We start from the raw sequence: 23,360 nt of genomic DNA on the forward strand, positions 1-23,360 counted from the left end.
TACCAACAGCATTTGGTGTTCCCAGGCGGTCACCCATCCAAGTACTAACCAAATCCAACGTTGCTTAACTTCGCTGATCGGACGAGAAGCGGTGTTTTCAACGTGGTATGGCCGTTGGCATACATATACATGCATACATACAATGTTCACAGGTGAGTTTTGGTGATCTCTGATAATTCTAACGTGTAAGATGACACGAAAACATGAACTCTTAATAAAATATTGCAAGGAAAGTAGATGAGAAATTTGTAACTAGGCATACCTAATCTGTGTGTTTGGTAGGCCTGTTTATTGCTTGTTATTCTGGTGCAATAAGGCTTCCAGCAGGATAAGACCACACGCATACGTGCGGTAGTGTTAAAGCAGTTTCCTTGGACTTAAGTTTTGTTAGGGTTGCGAGGCCAGCCACACACATGTAAGTGGTCGACAATTCTCCCTTTGAGTAATTCAGTAGAAGCCACGAAGGGGATTCGAACCTGCTCACTTGGTACTTAAGCAAATGCTCTAGATCACTACACCACCCAACCCGTCCTCGACTCAAGTCCATTACATCCATCGGTCGACCCCACAGACGCATTCATAAATAAATACATGCAGTTCATTCAAAACGGGAATTTTCTAAAATATAAAATAATATTATAATAGCATATTGTGCATAGGTTAGGTTATGTGTTTAGGTTCTGTTTGCGATTATTTGTATTTGTAGTACGTGTGTGAAGCATTTACAGCGTTGTGGTTTGAACAAAAGTCGTCATTGAAGCACTTGTTCCGGAAATGTTCGAACGTCAACAGTTGTGAGTCGTTTAAACCGTTTTTCATTCATAAACAGGGGGTTTGGCGGGTGCATGGAATCACTTTTGGGTCTTTGTTTGGAGGACGGGCTGACACCACCAGCCCGTCCTCCAGCCCATATTCAAAGATATGCCACTAGACTAGTCCCAGAACTAAGAGGCATGAGTTACGAGGAAAGGCTGCGGGAAATGCACCTCACAACACTGGAAGACAGAAGAGTAAGGGGAGACATGATCACTACCTACAAAATCCTCAGGGGAATCGACCGGGTAGACAAGGATAAACTATTCAACACTGGTGGTACGCGAACAAGGGGACACAGGTGGAAACTGAGTACCCACATGAGCCACAGGGACGTTAGAAAGAACTTTTTCATTGTCAGAGTAGTTAACAGATGGAATGTATTAGGCAGTGATGTGGTGGAGGCTGACTCCATACACAGTTTCAAATGTAGATATGACAGAGCCCAGTAGGCTCGGGAATCTGTACACCAGTTGATTGACAGTTGAGAGGCGGGACCAAAGAGCCAAAGCTCAACCCCCGCAAGCACAAATAAGTGAGTACAAATAGGTGAGTACACACACACACACATTGAACTACAGGCCAGTTTCTCTAACTTGTATACCATGCAAAGTGATGGAGAAGATCGTGAAGAAAAGGCTCGTAGAGCATCTGGAGGGAAACAGCTTTGTAACACACCACCAACATGGGTTCAGGGATGGTAAATCGTGTCTAACAGATTTAATAGAATTCTATGACTAAGCAACACAAATTAGGCAGGAAAGAGAAGGGTGGGCAGACTTCATTTTCTTGGACTGTCAGGAAGCCTTTGACACAGTACCTCATAAAAGGTTGTTACAAAAGTTGGAGCAACAGGCAGGAGTAAAATGTAAGGTGCTCCAGTGGATCTAAGCAACAGGAAACAGCGAGTAACTGTAAGAGGGGATGCATCAGAGTGGCGAGATGTCACCAGCGGAGTTCCACAGGGCTCTGTTCTTGGACCCATCCTGTTTCTAATATATGTAAACGACCTTCCAGAGGGTATAGACTCATTCCTCTCAATGTTTGCTGATGATGCAAAAATTATGAGAAGAATCAAAACAGATGAAGATAGACAGAGACTACAGGACGACCTGGACAAACGGTCCAGGTCTAGAAAATGGCTACTAAAGTTCAATTCTGGAAAGTGTAAAGTAAAAAAATTAGGCGAAGGTAGCAGAAAGCTGCATACAAGGTACCATCTGGGAGGTGATATCCTGCAAGAGTCAAATAGAGAAAAAGATCTGGGGGGTTGATATCACACCGAACCTGTCCCCAGAGGCCCACATCAAAAGGATATCATCAGCGGCATATGCTAGATTGGCCAACATAAGAACTGCCTTAAGAAACTTGTGTAAGGAATCGTACAGGACCTTGTATACCACTTATGTAAGACCAATCCTGGAATATGCAGCTCCAGCCTGGAGTCCATACCTAGTTAAACACAAGACGAAGTTAGAGAAGATTCAGAGGTATGCCACCAGACTGGTCCCGGAACTGAGAGGAATGAGTTACGAGGAAAGGCTAAGGGAGGTGGACCTCACGTCCCTGGAAAACAGAAGAGTAAGGGAAGACATGATAACCACCTACAAAATTCTCAGGGGAATTGACAGGGTGGACAAAGACAAACTCTTTAGCCCGGGTGGAACACGAACAAGGGGACACAGGTGGAAACTTTGTACCCAGATGAGCCACAGAGACGTTAGAAAGATTTTTTTTCAGTGTCAGAGTAGTTAACAAATGGAATGCATTAAGTAGTGATGTGGTGGAGGCTGACTCCATACACAGTTTCAAATGTAGATATGATAGAACCAAATAGGCTCAGGAATCTGTACACCAGTTGATTGACAGTTGAGAGGCGGGACCAAAGAGTCAAAGCTCAACCCCCGCAAACTCAACTAGGTGAGTACACACACAGGAAGCAGCTTGTAGCAGCTGTCTAACTCCCAGGTACCTATTTACTGCTAGGTAACAGGAGCATCAGGGTGAAGGAAACTCTGCCCATTTTTTCCGCCGGGGATCGAACCCCGGTCCCTAGGTCCACGAGTCTTGAGCGCTGTCCAATCAGCTACTAGCCCCCTGTGCGCGCGTGCGTGTGCGCACAAGTACCTGTAATATTTCAACTACCGCTCGATCACAGCGTGGCGCAGCAGATGGGCTGTTTAATAATTTAATTAAAGTAGCATTAGCCAGTATATGCCTACTGCAGTGTTACGGTATTTTGTTTATAAGAGAATGACAAGCACCACCAGTGTGCGAGTGTAAGAGCCACCAGGCAGTGGGGTGTAAGAGCCACCAGGCAGTGGGGTGTAAGAGCCACCAGGCAGTGGGGTGTAAGAGCCACCAACCAGTGGGGTGTAAGAGCCACCAGGCAGTGGGGTGTAAGAACCACCAGGCAGTGGGGTGTAAGAACCACCAGGCAGTGGGGTGTAAGAGCCACCAGGCAGTGGGGTGTAAGAGCCACCAACCAGTGGGGTGTAAGAGCCACCAGGCAGTGGGGTGTAAGAGCCACCAGGCAGTGGGGTGTAAGAGCCACCAGGCAGTGGGGTGTAAGAGCCACCAGGCAGTGGGGTGTAAGAGCCACCAGGCAGTGGGGTGTAAGAGCCACCAGGCAGTGGGGTGTAAGAGCCACCAACCAGTGGGGTGTAAGAGCCACCAGGCAGTGGGGTGTAAGAACCACCAGGCAGTGGGGTGTAAGAACCACCAGGCAGTGGGGTGTAAGAGCCACCAGGCAGTGGGGTGTAAGAGCCACCAACCAGTGGGGTGTAAGAGCCACCAGGCAGTGGGGTGTAAGAGCCACCAGGCAGTGGGGTGTAAGAGCCACCAGGCAGTGGGGTGTAAGAGCCACCAGGCAGTGGGGTGTAAGAGCCACCAGGCAGTGGGGTGTAAGAGCCACCAACCAGTGGGGTGTAAGAGCCACCAACCAGTGGGGTGTAAGAGCCACCAGCCAGTGGGGTGTAAGAGCCACCAGGCAGTGGGGTGTAAGAGCCACCAGGCAGTGGGGTGTAAGAGCCACCAGGCAGTGGGGTGTAAGAGCCACCAGGCAGTGGGGTGTAAGAGCCACCAGGCAATGGGGTGTAAGAGCCACCAGGCAGTGGGGTGTAAGAACCACCAGGCAGTGCGGTGTAAGAGCCACCAGGCAATGGGGTGTAAGAGCCACCAGGCAATGGGGTGTAAGAGCCACCAGGCAGTGGGGTGTAAGAGCCACCAGGCAGTGGGGTGTAAGAACCACCAGGCAGTGGGGTGTAAGAGCCACCAGGCAGTGGGGTGTAAGAACCACCAGGCAGTGGGGTGTAAGAGCCACCAGGCAATGGGGTGTAAGAGCCACCAGGCAATGGGGTGTAAGAGCCACCAGGCAGTGGGGTGTAAGAGCCACCAGGCAATGGGGTGTAAGAGCCACCAGGCAATGGGGTGTAAGAGCCACCAGGCAGTGGGGTGTAAGAGCCACCAGGCAGTGGGGTGTAATGGCCACCAGGCAATGGGGTGTAAGAGCCACCAGGCAGTGGGGTGTAAGAGCCACCAGGCAGTGGGGTGTGACAACTAGCGTCAATGGTGTTTCCTGCTGCAGCGTTTTCTTTGTTACTGTTGTGTGGCCGCCGTCAACAAGGACCACGTGCCTGTGTTGTGTGCGAGTTGAAAACTATAGTCAGTCGGCAGCTGTTGTGTACATTACACACGATTACACAGATGATGTGGTGCTTCTGTTATCAAGATGACAAGGAGTGTGTCGACGCGACTGAGAAGTGCAGTGTGTTGTGATGTCGACAAAATAGTTGCATGTGAGGCGGATATGGAGCTGGTAGCGCAGTCTTGTAGTAGCCAGTAAGTTGTACTATTTTAAGCATCTGACGACTTACTTTCTCAAGTATTTTGCTCGTTATTATTTTATTTTGTTAATCATTGTGACTGTCTAAATGAAATATATTATCGCTGTTACTCTGTGTTAACTTTAAGTTAATAAATTAAGATATTTTGAAATGACCCGCTGGCAACTGGGAGAGGACTGCTTGACTACTGACTGGAGGCAAGACTTATGCGTTTATCAGCCTCAACAGAGGCTGATAAACAACAATATATGACATCCAAGAATACCCTGGTCATGACAGGCCTTACGGAAATTTTACGTTAAAGTGTGATGTAGTATTCAGGAAAACGGGTTATTAGCCAAGTCCATAACAAAGTGACAGCGGCGGCAGCATGTGTAACAACGAGTCACGAAGGAGAGGCAGAACTACTTTTTCGGCATAGCTTCTCCAGCAAGAATGAAGAATTTCAAGAAGGAATAAAAAGATTACATCATAATTGGCTCCTGAACCATTATTAGTCAAGCAGCCAGACTCCTAGAACAAGCCCTGACACTACACCAAGTTTTTTTTTTTTTTTTGCAGGAATATTCGTGCGCGGGCCGTAAACCTCTGGCTGGCCCACTAAGTGTTGCTTGTTTCTGTTTTACTAAGGCAGAGTGAGAGTATTATTGACTCGTATGGTCGCTTCAGTAAGATTTTCCCCCATGTGTTTAACAGCAACTTCTGTTTTTTTTTAATCTAAGTTGAAATCTTATTGAGTTTGTAACTGTGCACTGTGTTAGATAATGTTCCAGTGGTCAGTCGGGCATTTCTCGACATTTCCTCTCATCTTCTGGAACCTGTAAGCCTATTTCCCTTGCACATGGGTATCCAAGCCTGATGCGATATAAGTGTACTTCTGTTGTTCTACTGCTCCCTGTCATCAAAATAACTGGTTCGTAGTTGGTTGAATTCTTGTACCAACCCGTAAATCCTGATGTTGCAACTGCTGTGTTGTGGTCGTTGTACATCTTTTGCATTGCTCTGTTTCTAATTACTTTCTTAATATGTGATAGACTCTGTGGTATGTAAATGTCTACGTTGCAAGTTTTGCAGCTTCGTCGGCAATGTCATTTCCTATTATTCTCACATGACTTGACACCCAGTTGATAAGTACCCGTCGGCCTTGTCGTTTGAGTGTTTGCAGTAATGATATGACATTTGTGATCCGATGGATGTTATCACATATGTGTTCTTGTTGCAAGGTTTCAATGGCTGTTCTCGAATCTGTGTGTATGATAATATTTTGTCGGTGTTCTGCAAGAGCATGTTTCAAAGCCATTTGAATGGCTAGCATCACTGTTTGTAAAGTTGAACACCTGTTCAAGAGTCTCCAACTATTTACAGAGATTCCTGTCTTAACTGCAGCTCCAGTTTTTTGTCCCTGCTGGTCTACTGATCTATCTGTGAAGTATGTGAAACTGTCAGATGCCAAGTCTGCTTCTATATGCATCTGTGCAAACCAAGCCTTGACTCCTAGGCCAAGCCTTGACTCCTAGGCCAAGCCTTGACACTTAGGCCAAGCCTTGACTCCTAAGCCAAGCCTTGACACCTAGGCCAAGCCTTGACTCCTAGGCCAAGCCTTGACACCTAGGCCAAGCCTTGACTCCTAGGCCAAGCCTTGACACCTAGGCCAAGCCTTGACACCTTTCTCCTGCTATAGCCACTCCTCGCCTGAAGTTAGTCTTCCACTGTACCTACTTCCCGCCCACCCGTTGGGTACTTTCACTTTATATAAATCAAGTCAAAAAATATCTAAGAATCTCCTGATTCTTCTGAATGATGCGTAGATATGTTTTTTTTTAAATCACATGATAGAGTGATGATAGATAGAATAGATAGTGTAGATCTCACTTATCAGGTCTGCAAAGTTTTGTTGGAGTTCTTGGAGCATTATTATTTTCAGGCTGTGTATACACAGGCAGTTCTAGTTTATTGTCAGATCCTTGTTTGGGTGCATATTCTTTGGCTAACTCATCAGTTCGATTATGCATTCAGAGGCCAGCATGAGATGGAATCCACATGACATGAACTTTAACATCATTAATAATTTTGTTGTAACTGTGTCTAGCTTCAGATATAAGCATATTATTATTGTGCCTTAGAGATGCGCGCAGTTAAGGACGATAAGGAATCATAATTAATATAAGAGTTTAGTGTGACAGGGCGGCCTCAACTGTGGTCACCTTGTCACCCAGACTTTTGTCGTGGTCTCCCGCTCCCCCAACACCTGATCTCTGCCGTGTTCGTCCCGCTCCCGCCCCGTCAGCTGTGGTCGCCCCGCCCCCTCAGATGTGGTAGCCCCGCCCCCCTCAGCTGTGGTAGTCCCGTCCCCTCAACTGTGGACGCCATGCCCCCTCAATTGTGGGCGCCCTGCCCTCTCAGTTGTGGGCGCCCCGCCCTCTCAGCTGTGAGCCCCCGCCCCCTCAGCTGTGATAGCCCCGCCCCCTCAGCTGTGATAGCCCCGCCCCCTCAGCTGTGATAGCCCCGCCCCCTTAGTTGTGGTAGCCCCTCCCCCTCAGCTGAGGTAGCCCCTCCTTCCTCAGCTGTGGTAGCCCCTCCCCCTCAGCTGTGGGCGCCCCTTCCCCCTCGTCTGTGGTAGCCCCTCCCCCGTGCCCTGCCCGCGGCAGACCCACTGGAACGCACCAACCAGTGTCCGTCAGTCTTGGCTGCGATCCTCGTGGAGAAATATCTCTCTTGCTTACAGCTGTGTTTATTGTCACCTTTTCCTTGTGTCATGTTCGTCTCCGAGTGATCCAGCGCCCCCTCACCCTCCAGTAAGTAAGAACCTTTGGTTATATTTTGACTTTCACCTGAACTTCAACGTTCAACACATTTTCTACGTGTTATGTGATATTTGATGGAACCCGAACCCCCGTTTGAGGAAATCTGCGGTAGTTCTCGAAGTAATTAAAGAATTTACACGAGTCCATGTTCAATCAGTCAAGGGAAAGGTAAGTTTAATTGTTTAGTTATGGCCCAGTTAGTCTTCATTATATTCCATATGAGCGGCGGAGGTCAAGCTTGTGTGGTTGCCCGCAGATCAGCGCATGGTTGTGTGTAACTACACAACAGGTGACTGATGGCAAGTGTTTGGCCAGCCACCAGTTGCCACACACACTCGCCATTATAATTGTGGCAGATCTAGTCAATAATATAAGAACATTAAGTTGCATGTAATTGAAGTGTGAAGTTGACGTCGTATGACTTTCGTAGTCACATATTTATATGTGGTTTCACATGGCAATTATAATGATAATAATTAATTATCCACAGGGTTATAAACCCATGGAACGGCTTGCCTGCCGAAGCCGTAAATGCCAAAACTCTGTTGAACTTTAAAATCCAGCTTGAAAAAATAATCAGGAGAAATAGGGATAATTTTGACAAGCCGCCGGCTTCCTGTCCTCATTGAGGTCACTAGTGTTAGTGGCCCTCAGGTGCAATTCAGATAATAATTTAACAGTCGGTCTGGCAAACTCTGAACCTAAAAACCGGTCTAATTATTTGCATATAACGGCATCCGATTAAGAAAATCCTGCATTGGAGTGGAGGAAAGTGTTACTGAACAATTTATACCACAAACATATTTGTCGGAACTTAAACATGGAAACTTGTTACAGTGGCTTGAATGTTTCAGATTATCATTGACAATTCAGTTAGTTTCGATAATTTTCAGAATTAAGCGATCTTAGGTCCCCGGCAGTTCAATGTTTAATGTTATAGATATTTAGTAGAAAGTTGGACATTGTGTGTCAATAATGTAATTGTCATGGATGCTATACATGACACTGAGATCACCGTGAACGACCACAGCTGCTCGTGTAGCTGCCAGCTTCAGCAGTGATCACTCTGGAGTGTTGTTTATGGCTGGAAAACCCCAGTGTTGCCAGTCTTCACTGCTGCTCCAGCACTCACCGCTGGGTGAAAGTGCACGCTATACGTATATGTCCTCACTGCTGATGTTGTTTTATTTTATTTATATATACAAGAGTTGTGTTTAGTTTTGTTGGGGAGAAGGAAGACTGTGCATAATTTAGGCTTGTATCAAACTCTTCCCTGCGAGGTGGACCTAGTGACCCTCCCCAGGATACAACCCCACAATAGTTGCCTAGGGCCTGTACATCTTTTCTCAATCTTTGGCGGCTTTGTTTACAATTATTAAACAGTTAATGAGCTCCGAAGCACCAGTAGGCTATTACACTAACAAACAGTTGACTAGGAAGTTTTCACGCTTGTTTATTTATATATATACAAGAAGGTACATTGGGACTGTGAGGATACATAGCATAGTAATTATATTCTTGTAAAGCCACTAGTACGCGCAGCGTTTCGGGCAGGTCCTTAATCAGAAAATTTTAAGTAGGTAAATACTAGCAAAATTTTTAAAAATGATAACAGGTACATTGCAAGAAAAAAAAGATGAGAGATTTGTAGGTATATTAAAGCACATAGGTAGCTCAGATTGATTGCATTGACAGCTTGAATGGTAATTTAACAAAAATTAATAGGCACAATACAGCATATAGTTAGCACATAAAAGAAGACAGCAATGATCACAATGGTAAAGTTGTTTAGATTAAGTACATAAAGATTGGGAGATTGGGTAACACTTGATACAGAGCAAATTTAAAGCACAGTGTAGGAAACTATAAAGATGAAATTAGGTACTTTTTGTTTTTGAATGAGGCAAAAGTCTGACAGCTTTTCAGTTCACTAGGGAGTGAGTTCCATAGACTAGGTCCCTTTATTTGCATAGAGTGTCTACACAGATTAAGTTTGACTCTGGGGATATCAAAGTGATATTTATTTCTAGTGTGATGATAATGGGTCCTATTACATCTGTCCAGGGAGAGTTTCAGAGCATGGTTTGCATTTAAGAACAGGGTTTTGTAAATGTAATTGACACAAGATAATGTGTAGAGTGAGTTAATGTTTAGCATGTTAAGGGATTTAAACAAGGGGGCTGAGTGTTGTCTGAAAGCAGAATTTGTTATTATTCTGATAGCAGATTTTTGTTGGGTGATGATGGGCTTGAGGTGGTTTGCAGTGGTTGAACCCCATGCACACATAGCATAATTAAGATAGGGATAGATTAGTGCATAATAGAGTGAGAGGAGAGCAGAGTTAGGAACATATTATCTAATTTTGGAGAGTATTCCAACTGTTTTAGAGACTTTCTTAGTTATGTGTTGAATGTGGGTGCTGAAGTCGAGTCTCTTGTCTAGGAATAGGCTAAGAAACTTGCCATCATTTTTATTACTGATGTTAATGTTGTCTATCTGTAGCTGAATTGCATTCGATGATTTGCTTCCAAATAAGATGTAGTAGGTCTTTTCTATGTTTAATGTTAGTTGTTAGTTGACATCCATAAGTGGACTTTTTAAATTCATTATTCACAATATTATTTAGTGTATGTGGGTTGGAGTCTGAATAGATGAGGGTAGTATCATCAGCAAACAATATAGGTTTAAGAATATTAGAGACATTAGGCAAATCATTGATATATATAAGAAATAGAAGAGGTCCTAAGATGCTGCCCTGTGGCACTCCAACGGTTATTGGTAGAGTGGGAGTGGTTATATCATTGATGGCTACACATTGGAGTCTGTCACTATGAGAGGATCGGATATAGTCCAGGGATTCCATAATGCTGGAGTTTAAGGATGAGGTAGTTGTGATTAACAGTATCAAAGGCTTTTCTTAGGTCAATGAAGAGCCCAATCGAAAACTCATTTTTGTTATGGGCTGAGTAGATTACATCAAGGAGACTAATAATTGCATCATAGGTACTCTTTTGGGATCCGAAGCGAATTTTACGAGGTAGGAATAGAGCTGTTTGTAGATAATTTTTTCAAATATTTTTGATAGTATGGGTAGGTTTGATATTGGTCTATAATTGTTTGTGTCCGCCGGATTGCCTCCTTTATGAACTGGCGTTCGTTCATAAGTCTTCCCTGCAAGGGAAGGCTAAGCAATGTCTTCCTTCCTTACGAACTTGTACAAAGATGTACAGGTTCGTAAGTGCTTGCGTAATTCCTTCGTGAATCTGGCCCCTAGGCATTTAACCTTAATAAATGTAACGAAAGCAGTCACAGATTGATGAAAAATGTACACGTTCGTATGTACTTGCGTAACTGCTTCGTGAATCTGGCCCCTGGTACCTACTTACTGCTAGGTGAAGATAAACATTAAGTGAAAGAAAATTTGCCCAATCGTTTCTGTCCCGCCCGGGAATTGGACCCATACTCAGCGGAAGCGGCGATGGAAAGGTTACAAAGGGGCAGAATATGCTAATGAACTTATATCCAATTTTCGGTTAGCTAACTAAGGAAGTTTCTTCATTGAAAGAAAAACAAATTGGAAGTGTTAGGGTATACACTACTCAGTATACAGTTTTATTTAGCTCACTATAGCCCAGTGAACATGCCTGTGAAGCACTGTAACGTCCCGTAGTTCATAGGTTACAGCGGCACATAACGGGCTCAGCAGCTGAATAAACAATTGCTTACCTATTTACTGCTACAACTTAGATGTACTAGTTTGTTGGATCAACTATTTTGTGTTCAAGTTACAACGGTTAGCAGTTGTAGTTAGAACAGGTGAACTGCTATGACAAGGGTCATGTCGAGGTAAGCCAGTACGACACTTACAGAGAGTGCTTGACTAGTCGGAGTGCTACAGAGAGTTCATGCACTATGTACAGCAGGCAAACGTAGTGAAGTAGGTGACAAGTTTTGTTGACATGTAGCCGGTTAGGTTAGCACTGCCGAGCCTAGGCTCACCAGTGATTATCTAACATGCAGTGACTACCCGGGGAAGTGAGTTGTGTCCCTTTATGCCCAGCCTCTTAGCCTTGTACATGATGTAAATTATTTAACAATACTGAGCTTAGAGTTTTTTGGTGTCTCTGACCTTGAAGTTAAGAAATGAAAAACACAGAGACGAAACATACGTTTAAAGGAGACTGCATGAGGCTAGTGGCTCATACGAGGCTGTAGCTCCTCTCAAACTCCTTCATATATGTCCAACCTACGCTTGAATCACTTCGGTAATCCCATGTTTATTTTGTTACCTAGTAATTTGTTTTCTCTATAAATCAATAACCCTATTTCCAATCCAGCACCTACTCAAGTCTTTCCTATAACTAAACTAATTCGGTTTATATCCATTGTTCCTAGTTTTATTTAGTGTTGATACATTTCAAACTTTGCTTATGTCCCCTTTGTTATAACGTTACATAAGAACAAGTTGTGGATGGAGGTGACTTCCACGACTTCCTTCAGTGCATTCCACCAGTTGACCTCCCTATAGAATACATTTTGTTCGACATTCGCGTTTCCAGTTTCTACCTATGTCCTCTTGTAATTCTTTTCTCAATTTAATGCCGCTTTCCATGTACAGTAGAGAGGTCTGGAGTTAGCGTTGAAAGAATCATGATCATTCATGTACAGTGTACTTTGTCGGTTCCCATCAGTATATTTTATGTATTAATCATGCCCCTCTCTCCCTTCTCACCTCAAGGAGAACCTTGAGGAGAAAAGGTTGTGTTCCTTTAACTTGTCCTCGTAGCTTAACTCTCTTGATCCAGACACTGATCTTATTGGAAAACCTCAGCACCTTTCCTCGTTTTTGTTTTAACAAGATGCAGATTCCTTACTGGAGCGTGTGCGTGCCAGTATTGGCCTAACATGTGGTATATTGACTGCCTTGAACGATTTCTTATTTGTGTTTTTGAAATGCCGTTATAATGTTTTCCAGCTTCCTATATGCTGAAAAACCTATATGCCCTTTTATTTCTGCCCTAATGTTAGCGCTGGAATTATATCAACTGCAAAAAATTAACTTCTCTTTCCGATTCCTGCACTTGCCTTCCACTTACGGTATGGAATGAAAATTCTTTACGGACTCCTATCTCCCTTTCCCATCTTCATTACCGTACACTGGTTGGGGTTGAACTATTAACAGCAATTTATCTGCCCACTCCTGGAGTTTGTCTTCTGTGCAGTTATCTACGGCATTTACACATCTGATTATTTTGCATCACCTGCAAACAGTGATGTGTACGAGCTCCCTCCCTCAGATAGGTCAGTCACATAAATTAGGAAGAGTAGCGGTCCTATGACCGAGCCTTGGGGGACCGGAGTTAATTCCTACATTCCTCCAGCTCGACCCCTCTTCTCTGGCTGTATTCCTGTGTTGTTGTTGTTGTTGTTTTTAGATTCAGCTACTGGGAACAAAAAGTTCCAAGCAGCACGGGCTATGGTGAGCCCGTAGTGGACTTACCTGGCATAGGAGCGGGGTTGTACTCACCTAGTTGTGCTTGCGGGGGTTGAGCTCTGGCTCTTTGGTCCCGCCTCTCAACTGTCAATCAACAGGTGTACAGGTTCCTGAGCCTATTGGGCTCTGTCATATCTACACTTGAAACTGTGTATGGAGTCAGCCTCCACCACATTGCTTCCTAATGCATTCCATTTGTCAACCACTCTGACACTAAATGGGAGATGTCGTCATATATAACCCCCCACCAAACACCACTCTGTTGATACACACACACACCACTCTGTTGTGTGTATCCCTGTGTTTCCTGGATAAATTATGGGCGGACAACAAAAGTTACCATTCCATACTATGAGATAAGGTAACAAGTCTTATGGTCACAAGTAGTACACGAGACGAGTGTTGGATCTGCCGACAACAATTAATTACCTTCGATTTTAATATGTTTTCCAGCCCATCCTCCTAAAATGAAAGTACTTATAGTTACTATATGGTTGAAAGTCCACATATGTGGTGATGGACCAGAAGAAAGTACTCTTGAATTTATTAGTCCATCCTCCTGTTTTGGTAGTACTGTACTTATAGTAACGATGAGGACCATAGTACATATACCGACGTACAACGCAAATAGAAAGTAGAATTCGGTACTATTGAATTTGGACAAACCGGAAAATATATTCTATTTATGTTGCAAAGACAAATTAACTATCCTAACATAACCTTCCTATGCCTAATACATGCTCTCTGAGGCCTAATATAGTACATATGTGGGCTATACTAAGCCTAGGAATATTTAAGTTTGTTTTCGAGCTTCATTTTTTTCGGACTCGGTAAAGTAAATAGTTCAAAATTCCACTGTCTAATTGTTTAGTACGTCAATATTTGTACTATGGTGCACATAGTTACAAAAAGTACTATCTACACAGGAGGATGGGTTGAATTTAGACAAACCGGAAACCGGAGACAATCTCTCTACTGGAGAGTGGGGCGACGGTCTCGCTTCTTGGGAGTTCAATCCTCGACCGTCCAAGCGGTTGAGCACCATTCCCCTCCCCCCCCTCCCCGTGCCATCCTGAATCCTTATCCTGACCCCCTTCCAAGGACTACATAGTCATAATGGCCTAGCGATTTCTCCTGATTATTATCTTGCCAATGCTGTTAATCCGACCTGACCATCCTAGGCCTATTACACGCTGTCTGAGGCCTAATATTGTTCATATAATTGCTATACTAGGCCGTTGAATATCTGGTGTTTAGATTTATTTTTCCGGTCTATAAAAAAAGTACAAAAAGTTGGTTAGGCTCCATTACTACACGTTGGTACTCTCGACAACATTGTTACAAAAGTACTTTTATTATTATTATTATTTTCTACCACAAACGTGGCCACGCATTTAAAATGCTAACCAGCATATATACATTTTCTTCTGTCCTCCATGGACAGGGTTAGAGATGTGTTGAACATATTTAACATATACATATAACATAACATAAACATATAAGGGTTTATTGAACACTCAACCACAGAAGGTGATTCGGTGCTTTTAAAATGCTAAGCTAACCTACATACGTAAATACATAGATACACAGATTTACGTATGCCCTACATAAAGTGTTCGAAGTGTCTTTTACATAGTGTCATTAATGTGCATTTACAAAGGTGAAATGTAATTCTGATCAGTTTCCATATGTACTTTATACACATACATATACATACACACACACACACATATATATATGTACACATACATACATACATATACATACACACTTGCATTCACATACATTTGTCTCATTTACTCTGGCAGGGTGAGATAGCTGATAGAGAAACTAGTGTGCAATTAAGCACTTAATCACTGAAGGTGATGAAGGTGCTTTTACAAGCTCAGGTTATATAGTTACGTCACATACATACATCATATAATTGATACATTACATGGTTAATCTTGGGTACAAGTCCAATATATCATCAAGTGTTCCAGTACTCATATAGTAATTACACAGTTCATTACAAAAGTTCTATTATTTCAGGAGGATGGGTTGGTATTTCCACAAATATAAGAACGTTACTAACTACTGTTAAGTTCAAAATTGGGAAAACCCATTAATACAAAATTGCAGCAATTCTAATTAGGAAAAATTAAAGCTTCGATCGACGAGCCATCTGTAATTAAATATAGATAACTGACGTATCCTATCTACATTTGTTTTCATTTTAAACACAAGGTTTTATTAAAGATGATTTTTAATGTCATATTTTTCAAGCTTAATTAGGGTAATTAAATAGTTATATTTCGTATTATTTAAAATAAAGAAATATCTTCATGTGTAGAGGAATGGGGCAGGTGGGGGAAGGATTTTCGCCCGTCCAGTAAACAGCAGAAACACATTCAAAAAAGTTTGAAAACGCTAACCGTAGCTTTGTTCTATTTGTGAGGACAGGACGGTGGATTTCCCATCTTGATAAGTGTGAGGACAGTAACCCTTAGAAATGGTGACGTTTGAATGTCGTATTTCTGGCGTGTTTGCAGCCAGAAAGTAGCTAGCAGTTTCCCTTTTTTATTTCAAATTTGATGGCATTTACTGATCGTTTCGATCTTACCGCTTTATCTGCTCGCCATTACAGCTGTTTGGTAATAAATAATTTATCACATCTCTTTTTGCAGATTTTTTGTATAGTTTTATAAGCTAAAAGTTGGTGCGCTCTGGGTCTAGTCGTAACGGAAGTGACGTCGACATTTTAATTGTAAATGCTTTCATATCCCTTGACGAACTGGAAAGCACATACTGTCTTTCGTCATCTCTCAGAGTAGTCAGTTTTAATTACATACACCCGGGAGGGATTGTTTCGGCATTGTTTTCTGATTTGCTTCCATTAAATGGCTCACGAACGCTTCATTGTATAGTTAAATTCCAACAATGTAGCCTCATGGTAACTATTATGTTTTAGTTCTTGTGTGGTTTCTTGCGAAAGCCTCATTGTATTGACTTGAAATTAACAACGCTTATTCATTATCATTCAACTAAGGTTTATTTCATCACTGGTAAATGGATCTTGGTGACTATTTCTTTGTAATTTTCCCTTTGTATCTTGAGAATGGTTCATTGTATTCTCTTAAAATGAACAAATTATTAAAAGTAATTTGCCTTGCATAAATGTCAATAGAGTTTAATTTTCAGTTAACGAGGAAAAAAAATGTTCCTCCAAGTTTCCAACCATCACTATTTTTTATCACCCCCCCCCCCTTCCCTCCCCACCAATCCAAACCTTTCACCACACACCCTGTACACCCAGACCACTCTCATGGCCACACACCCAGACCATTCTCATGGCCACACACCCAGACCACTCTCATGGCCACACACCCAGACCACTCTCATGGCCACACACCCAGACCACTCTCATGGCCACACACCCAGACCACTCTCATGGCCACGCACCCAGACCACACTCATGGCCACACACCCAGAACACCTCTCATGGCCACACACCCAGACCACTCTCATGGCCACACACCCAGACCACTCTCATGGCCACACACCCAGACCACTCTCATGGCCACACACCCAGACCACTCTCATGGCCACACACCCAGACCACTCTCATGGCCACACACCCAGACCACTTTCATGGCCACACACCCAGACCACTTTCATGGCCACACACCCAGACCACTCTCATGGCCACACACCCAGACCACTCTCATGGCCACACACCCAGACCACTCTCATGGCCACACACCCAGACCACTCTCATGGCCACACACCCAGACCACTCTCATGGCCACACACCCAGACCACTCTCATGGCCACACACCCAGACCACTCTCATGGCCACACACACAGACCACTCTCATGGCCACACACCCAGACCACACTCATGGCCACACACCCAGACCACACTCATGGCCACACACCCAGACCACTCTCATGGCCACACACCCAGACCACTCTCATGGCCACACACCCAGACTACTCTCATGGCCACACACCCAGACCACTCTCATGGCCACACACCCAGACCACTCTCATGGCCACACACCCAGACCACTCTCATGGCCACACACCCAGACCACTCTCATGGCCACACACCCAGACTACTCTCATGGCCACACACCCAGACCACTCTCATGGCCACACACCCAGACCACTCTCATGGCCACACACCCAGACCACTCTCATGGCCACACACCCAGACCACACTCATGGCCACACACCCAGACCACTCTCATGGCCACACACCCAGACCACTCTCATGGCCACACACCCAGACCACTCTCATGGCCACACACCCAGACCACTCTCATGGCCACACACCCAGACCACTCTCATGGCCACACACCCAGACCACTCTCATGGCCACACACCCAGACCACTGGCAGTTGTGGTCTGGGTGGGTACCTAGTACACAACTAGGTACTCACCTAGTTGTGCTTGCGGGGGTTGAGCTCTGCTCTTTCGGCCCGCCTGTCAACTGTCAATCAACTGTTACTAATTACTAATATTCCCCCCCACCCCCAGGAAGCAGCCCGTAACAGCTGTCTAACTCCCAGGTACCTATTTACCGCTAGGTAACAGAGGCACCAGGGTGAAAGAAACTCTGCCCATTTGTATCTGCCGGCTCCGGGAATCGAACCCGGACCACAGAAGTCCCGCGCGTTGTCCAGACCCCTAAACACACACACGTGTGTACTTACCTAATTGTGCTTGCGGGGGTTGAGCTCTGGCTTTTTGGTCCCACCTCTCAACCGTCAATCAACTGGTGTACAGGTTCCTGAGCCTATTGGGCTCTATCATATCTACACTTGAAACTGTGTATGGAGTCAGCCTCCACCACATCACTCCCTAATGCATTCCATTTGTGAACCACTTTGACACTAAAAAAGTTCTTTCTAATATCTCTGTGGCTCATTTGGGCACTCAGTTTCCACCTGTGTCCCCTAGTGCGTGTGCCCCTTGTGTTAAATAGACTATCTTTATCTACCCCCATCAATTCCTCTGACAATCTTGTATGTGGTGATCATGTCCCCTCGAACACTTCTGTCTCCCAGTGACGTGAGGTTTAATTCCCGTAGTCTCTCCTCGTAGCTCATACCTCTCAGCTCGGGTACTAGTCTGGTGACAAACCTTTGAACCTTTTCCAGTTTAGTCTTATGCTTGACTAGATATGGACTCCATGCTGGAGCCGCATACTCCAGGATTGGTCTGACATATGTGGTATATAATGTTCTGAAAGATTCCTTACACAAGTTCCTAAAGGCCGTTCTTATGTTAGCCAACCTGGCATATGCCGCTGATGTTATCCTCTTGATATGAGCTTCAGGGGACAGGTCTGGCGTGATGTCAACCCCCAGGTCTTTCTCTCTGATTCTTGCAGAAGTTCATCTCCCAAATGATACCTTGTTTCTGGTCTCCTGATCCTTACACCTATCTTCATTACCTTACAGTTGCTTGGGTTAAACTCTAACAACCATTTGTTCGACCATTCCTGCAGCTTGTCTAGGTCTTCTTGAAGCCTCAAGCTGTCTTCCTCTGTCTTAATCCTTCTCATAATTTTGGCGTCGTCAGCAAACATTGAGGGGAATGAGTCTATACCCTCTGGGAGATCATTTACATATTTCAGAAACAGGATAGGTCCGAGTACAGAGCCCTGTGGGACTCTTCTGGTGACTTCACGCCAATCTGAGATCTCACCCCTCACTATAACTCTCTGCTTCCTATTGCTTAGGTTCTCCCTTATCCACTGGAGCGCCCTACCAGTTACTCCTGCCTGTTTCTCCAGCTTATGTATCAGCCTTTTATAGGGTACTGTGTCAATGGCTTTTCGACAGTAAAAAAAAATGCAGTCCACCCATCCTTCTCTTTCTTGCTTAATCTTTGTCACCTGATCGTAGAATTCTATTAAGCCTGTAAGGCAAGATTTACCCTCCCTGAACCCATGTTGATGGGTTGTCACGAAGTTTCTTCTCTCCAGATGTGTTACTAGGTTTTTCCTCACAATCTTCTCCATCACCTTGCATGGTATACAAGTTAAGGACACTGGCCTGTAGTTCAGTGCCTCTTGTCTGTCACACTTTTTGTATATTGGTACTACATTAGCCGTCTTCCATATTTCTGGTAGGTCTCCCGTTTCCAGTGACCTACTATACACTATGGAGAGTGGCAAACAAAGTGCTCCTGCACACTCTTTCAATACCCATGGTGAGATTCTATCCGGGCTAACAGCCTTTCTCACGTCCAGCTCCAATAGGTGCCTCTTGACCTCATCTCTTGTAATTTCGAACCCTTCCAAAGTCGCCTGGTTTGCTGCCACCTCTCCTAGCGCCGTGACCTCTCCTTGTTCTATTGTAAAGACCTCCTGGAACCTTTTGTTGAGTTCTTCACGCACCTCTTTGTCATTCTCTGTGTACCTGTCCTCACCCGTTCAAAGTTTCGTGTGTGTGTGTGTGTGTGTGTGTGTGTGTGTGTGTGTGTGTGTGTGTGTGTGTGTGTGTGTGTGTGTGTGTGTGTGTGTGTGTGCTTCACATTACCATACAAGTGGCGGGAAGGAATGGAAGGAACTCCGGCACACTTAAGAGATAATTAAGAGATAAGTGTGCCGGAGTATTTCCTGTCGTGTGCGTTGTTTATGGGTCCCGATAGTACAGTCGGGTTCGTTCTCGACGCACAGTCGAGATTTCCGGGTTCGAATCCCGAGCCGAACGGAAATGGTTGGGCGCATTTCCTTTCACCTTTCACTTTTTATTCACCTAGCAGCAAGCAGGTACTCAGGAGTTAGTCAGCGTGTTGAGGGGGTTGCCTCCTGGGCGGGGTCAGTAATTCAGCCTTGGTGGGGAAGGGGGGGGGAGGACCTCGATATAAATCTACCGTGTATGAATACACTCTGGCTTCCTGTCCCCCCGACACAGTGAATTATTAATTTTATTATTATTATTACACACACAAATCACAATAGTGTGATATATCAAGTGAACACATCCACAGGAGCCTCGATGAGGGTTCGAACCTATGTGCTGGGTATTCCCCAGACGCGCTCTAGTCCACTCTACCACCACATGGTAAAGGAATTGCAACCTGGAGTGCTACAGTTTTTTTTTTACCATGTGGTGGTACAGTGGACTAGATCGCGTCTGGGAACATCCATCGCATTGGTTCGAACCCTGATAAAGTCTCCTGTGGATTTGTTAATTATTATTATTAAGTGTGACGTGGAGTATGATGAGCCGGCCACACCTCCCAGCAGGGTGCCAGCCACACCTCCCAGCAGGGTGCCAGCCACACCTCCCAGCAGGGTGCCAGCCACACCTCCCAGCAGGGTGCCAGCCACACCTCCCAGCAGGGTGCCAGCCACACCTCCCTGCAGGGTGCCGGCCACACCTCCCTGCAGGGTGCCAGCCACACCTCCCAGCAGGGTGCCAGCCACACCTCCCTGCAGGGTGCCGGCCACACCTCCCTGCAGGGTGCCAGCCACACCTCCCAGCAGGGTGCCGGCCACACCTCCCAGCAGGGTGCCAGCCACACCTCCCAGCAGGGTGCCGGCCACACCTCCCAGCAGGGTGCCAGCCACACCTCCCAGCAGGGTGCCAGCCACACCTCCCAGCAGGGTGCCGGCCACACCTCCCAGCAGGGTGCCAGCCACACCTCCCAGCAGGGTGCCGGCCACACCTCCCAGCACGGTGCCAGCCACACCTCCCAGCACGGTGCCAGCCACACCTCCCAGCAGGGTGCCAGCCACACCTCCCAGCAGGGTGCCAGCCACACCTCCCAACACGGTGCCGGCCACACCTCCCAGCAGGGTGCCAGCCACACCGTCCAGCAGGGTGCCAGCCACACCTCCCAGCAGGGTGCCAGCCACACCTCCCAACACGGTGCCGGCCACACCTCCCAGCAGGGTGCCAGCCACACCGTCCAGCAGGGTGCCAGCCACACCTCCCAGCAGGGTGCCAGCCACACCTCCCAGCAGGGTGCCAGCCACACCTCCCAACACGGTGCCAGCCACACCTCCCAGCAGGGTGCCAGCCACACCGTCCAGCAGGGTGCCAGCCACACCTCCCAGCAGGGTGCCAGCCACACCTCCCAACACGGTGCCAGCCACACCTCCCAGCAGGGTGCCAGCCACACCTCCCAGCAGGGTGCCAGCCACACCTCCCAGCAGGGTGCCAGCCACACCTCCCAGCAGGGTGCCAGCCACACCTCCCAGCAGGGTGCCAGCCACACCTCCCAGCAGGGTGCCAGCCACACCTCCCAGCACGGTGCCAGCCACACCTCCCAGCAGGGTGCCGGCCACACCTCCCAGCAGGGTGCCAGCCACACCTCCCAGCAGGGTGCCAGCCACACCTCCCAGCAGGGTGCCAGCCACACCTCCCAGCAGGGTGCCAGCCACACCTCCCAGCAGGGTGCCAGCCACACCTCCCAGCACGGTGCCAGCCACACCTCCCAGCAGGGTGCCAGCCACACCTCCCAGCAGGGTGCCAGCCACACCTCCCAGCACGGTGCCAGCCACACCTCCCAGCAGGGTGCCAGCCACACCTCCCAGCACGGTGCCAGCCACACCTCCCAGCAGGGTGCCGGCCACACCTCCCAGCAGGGTGCCAGCCACACCTCCCAGCACGGTGCCTCCACTAGAAAGGATTCTGAGTGTTTACTGGGAAATTAATGACTGCATGACAATGTGTTATCACTCGTCCCTGGCAGTGTTGTCTGCTTTAAGGAGCGCCGAGAACTGCGTCTCTGTCTTCACTATACTCATAATATATAATAATTCCAACCATAATTGGTTGGTTATGTTTGTCTTATTCCTGCTAATAATTTTTTGTATATCGTATCAGTACTTATATGTGCGTGCGTACCTGGTTGGGCTTCAGCTCTTTGTTCCCGCCTCGCAGCATTTTAATGAGTACTGTAAAGGTTCACGAGTCTGTGAATGGGCTGTCATCATGTCAACACTTCACGCCGTGTAGAGTCGGCCTCCACCTCTCCGTGCATTACGTGGTGTTCACGTGTTCTTTGAATACAAATTATCTCTAGCTGGAGGGAGGGGGGGGGGGGGTATCCGGCGATGGCCGCGGTAGTCCTTCTCTCCTCCCACTCCCCCGATTCCGCCCCTCTTCTCCCCTCTCCCCCTTCCCTCAGAAAATATATTACCTATTTAGAAATTGCGCAGTTAAACCTCACACTCTACGGACATCTCATCGCCGATTTCATTCCAGATTCATTTCAGACCAGATGAAAATTAGCGGCTGGGAGGTGGGGGTGGGGGGGGGGGGGAGAAGGCTACACGTTCTGTTTCTTGAAACATTTAACTTAGGCCTACCCCGACCAGCCTGTGTCCACCCCGTGCATCACTGTTGTCCCTACACATTACAGTACGTCTAGCCCCAGTCATCTGAGGCTAGACCCAGATGGACCAGAGTGGGGCTAGACTCTCTGCCATTGGATGGACGGGTGGACAGACATTCTCTCTTATAGTATAGATATCTCTGGTAAAGTTTTTCTCGGCGTGATCTGCACGTATATTCTATTCCCTAGTTCTTGTTCATGCAAAATAGGCTTATCTTGTCTACCTTGTTAATTCTCCTAAGAATTTTGTATGTGGTAATCACGTCTCCTTTATTTCTTCTCTCTTCCAGTAACTTGTTTCTTAATTTCTGTAGTGTTTCCTTATACCACTGAGCTCTGATACTCTTCTGGTGCACACATGTGGACTTTCTCCAGCTTTACTCTGTTTAACAAGACACAAATCCCATGCTAGCGCTGCATATTCTCAAAATTTGTCTGACATATGTGATGTTCAATGTTCTGGGTGTCGCATTATTCAGATTTCTAAAGACAGTTCATATGTTGATGACCTGTTTGATATGGGCTTCAGGAGACAGATTTAATATGATATTAATTCATAGATAATGCTATCTGTTTGATTACAATAGAGTTTCCTCTTCCCTTTGGTACCTTGTGTCCGGTTTCCTGATACCAGCACACAGCTTCATTACTTACACTTCCTTAAGTTGAACTCAAGGAACCACTTATAGGATCATCCTTTCAGCTTGTCTAGGTTATCCTGCAGTATCTTGAAGTCTTCCACTGTATTTATCCTCCTCATAATGTTTGCATCACCAGCAAACACTGAGAGGAAGGAGACCATCCCTTCTGGGAGACCATTTACTTAGAACAGGAAGAAGTCAGATCTTTGCTCTGAGGCTTGAGAGATCTTACTAGTAACATCTCGCCACCTGGAAGTCTCTCCTCTCGCTGGAGTGTTGTTGACTGTCCTTCAGTCACTCAACCGCCTTCTTCTAATATTTGTCTGTTTCTCAAATTTGTGCAATGTTTTAATTTTGGGGGCAGTGTGTCAAAGGCTACCTGACAGCTCAAAAATATGCAGTCGGCCCACCCTTCTGTCTTGTC

At 46.1% G+C, this 23,360-nt stretch overlaps 1 protein-coding gene and 1 non-coding gene across 5 annotated transcripts in view; one reads left to right on the plus strand and one right to left on the minus strand.

The window, feature by feature from the left end:
- On the minus strand, positions 1-119 carry LOC123769415 (5S ribosomal RNA). Its single transcript, XR_006774247.1, has one exon. It is a non-coding gene; the product is annotated as a 5S ribosomal RNA (ribosomal RNA).
- Positions 120-4,417: 4,298 nt separating this feature from the next.
- The window catches only part of LOC123769144 (probable G-protein coupled receptor Mth-like 3), a 139,665-nt gene continuing 120,722 nt past the window's right edge, over positions 4,418-23,360 (plus strand). For 3 of the 4 annotated variants that reach the window (XR_011223842.1, XM_069309840.1, XM_045760100.2), the window contains exon 1: positions 7,299-7,453. The gene's annotated coding sequence lies outside the window, so the exon portion shown is untranslated. Of the gene's footprint in view, positions 4,654-7,298; positions 7,454-23,360 lie in introns of those variants that run through there. The other variant, XM_069309838.1, reaches the window with a different exon arrangement.

The sequence above is a fragment of the Procambarus clarkii genome, chromosome 66, assembly GCF_040958095.1.
Source record: "Procambarus clarkii isolate CNS0578487 chromosome 66, FALCON_Pclarkii_2.0, whole genome shotgun sequence".
NCBI lineage: Eukaryota > Metazoa > Arthropoda > Malacostraca > Decapoda > Cambaridae > Procambarus > Procambarus clarkii.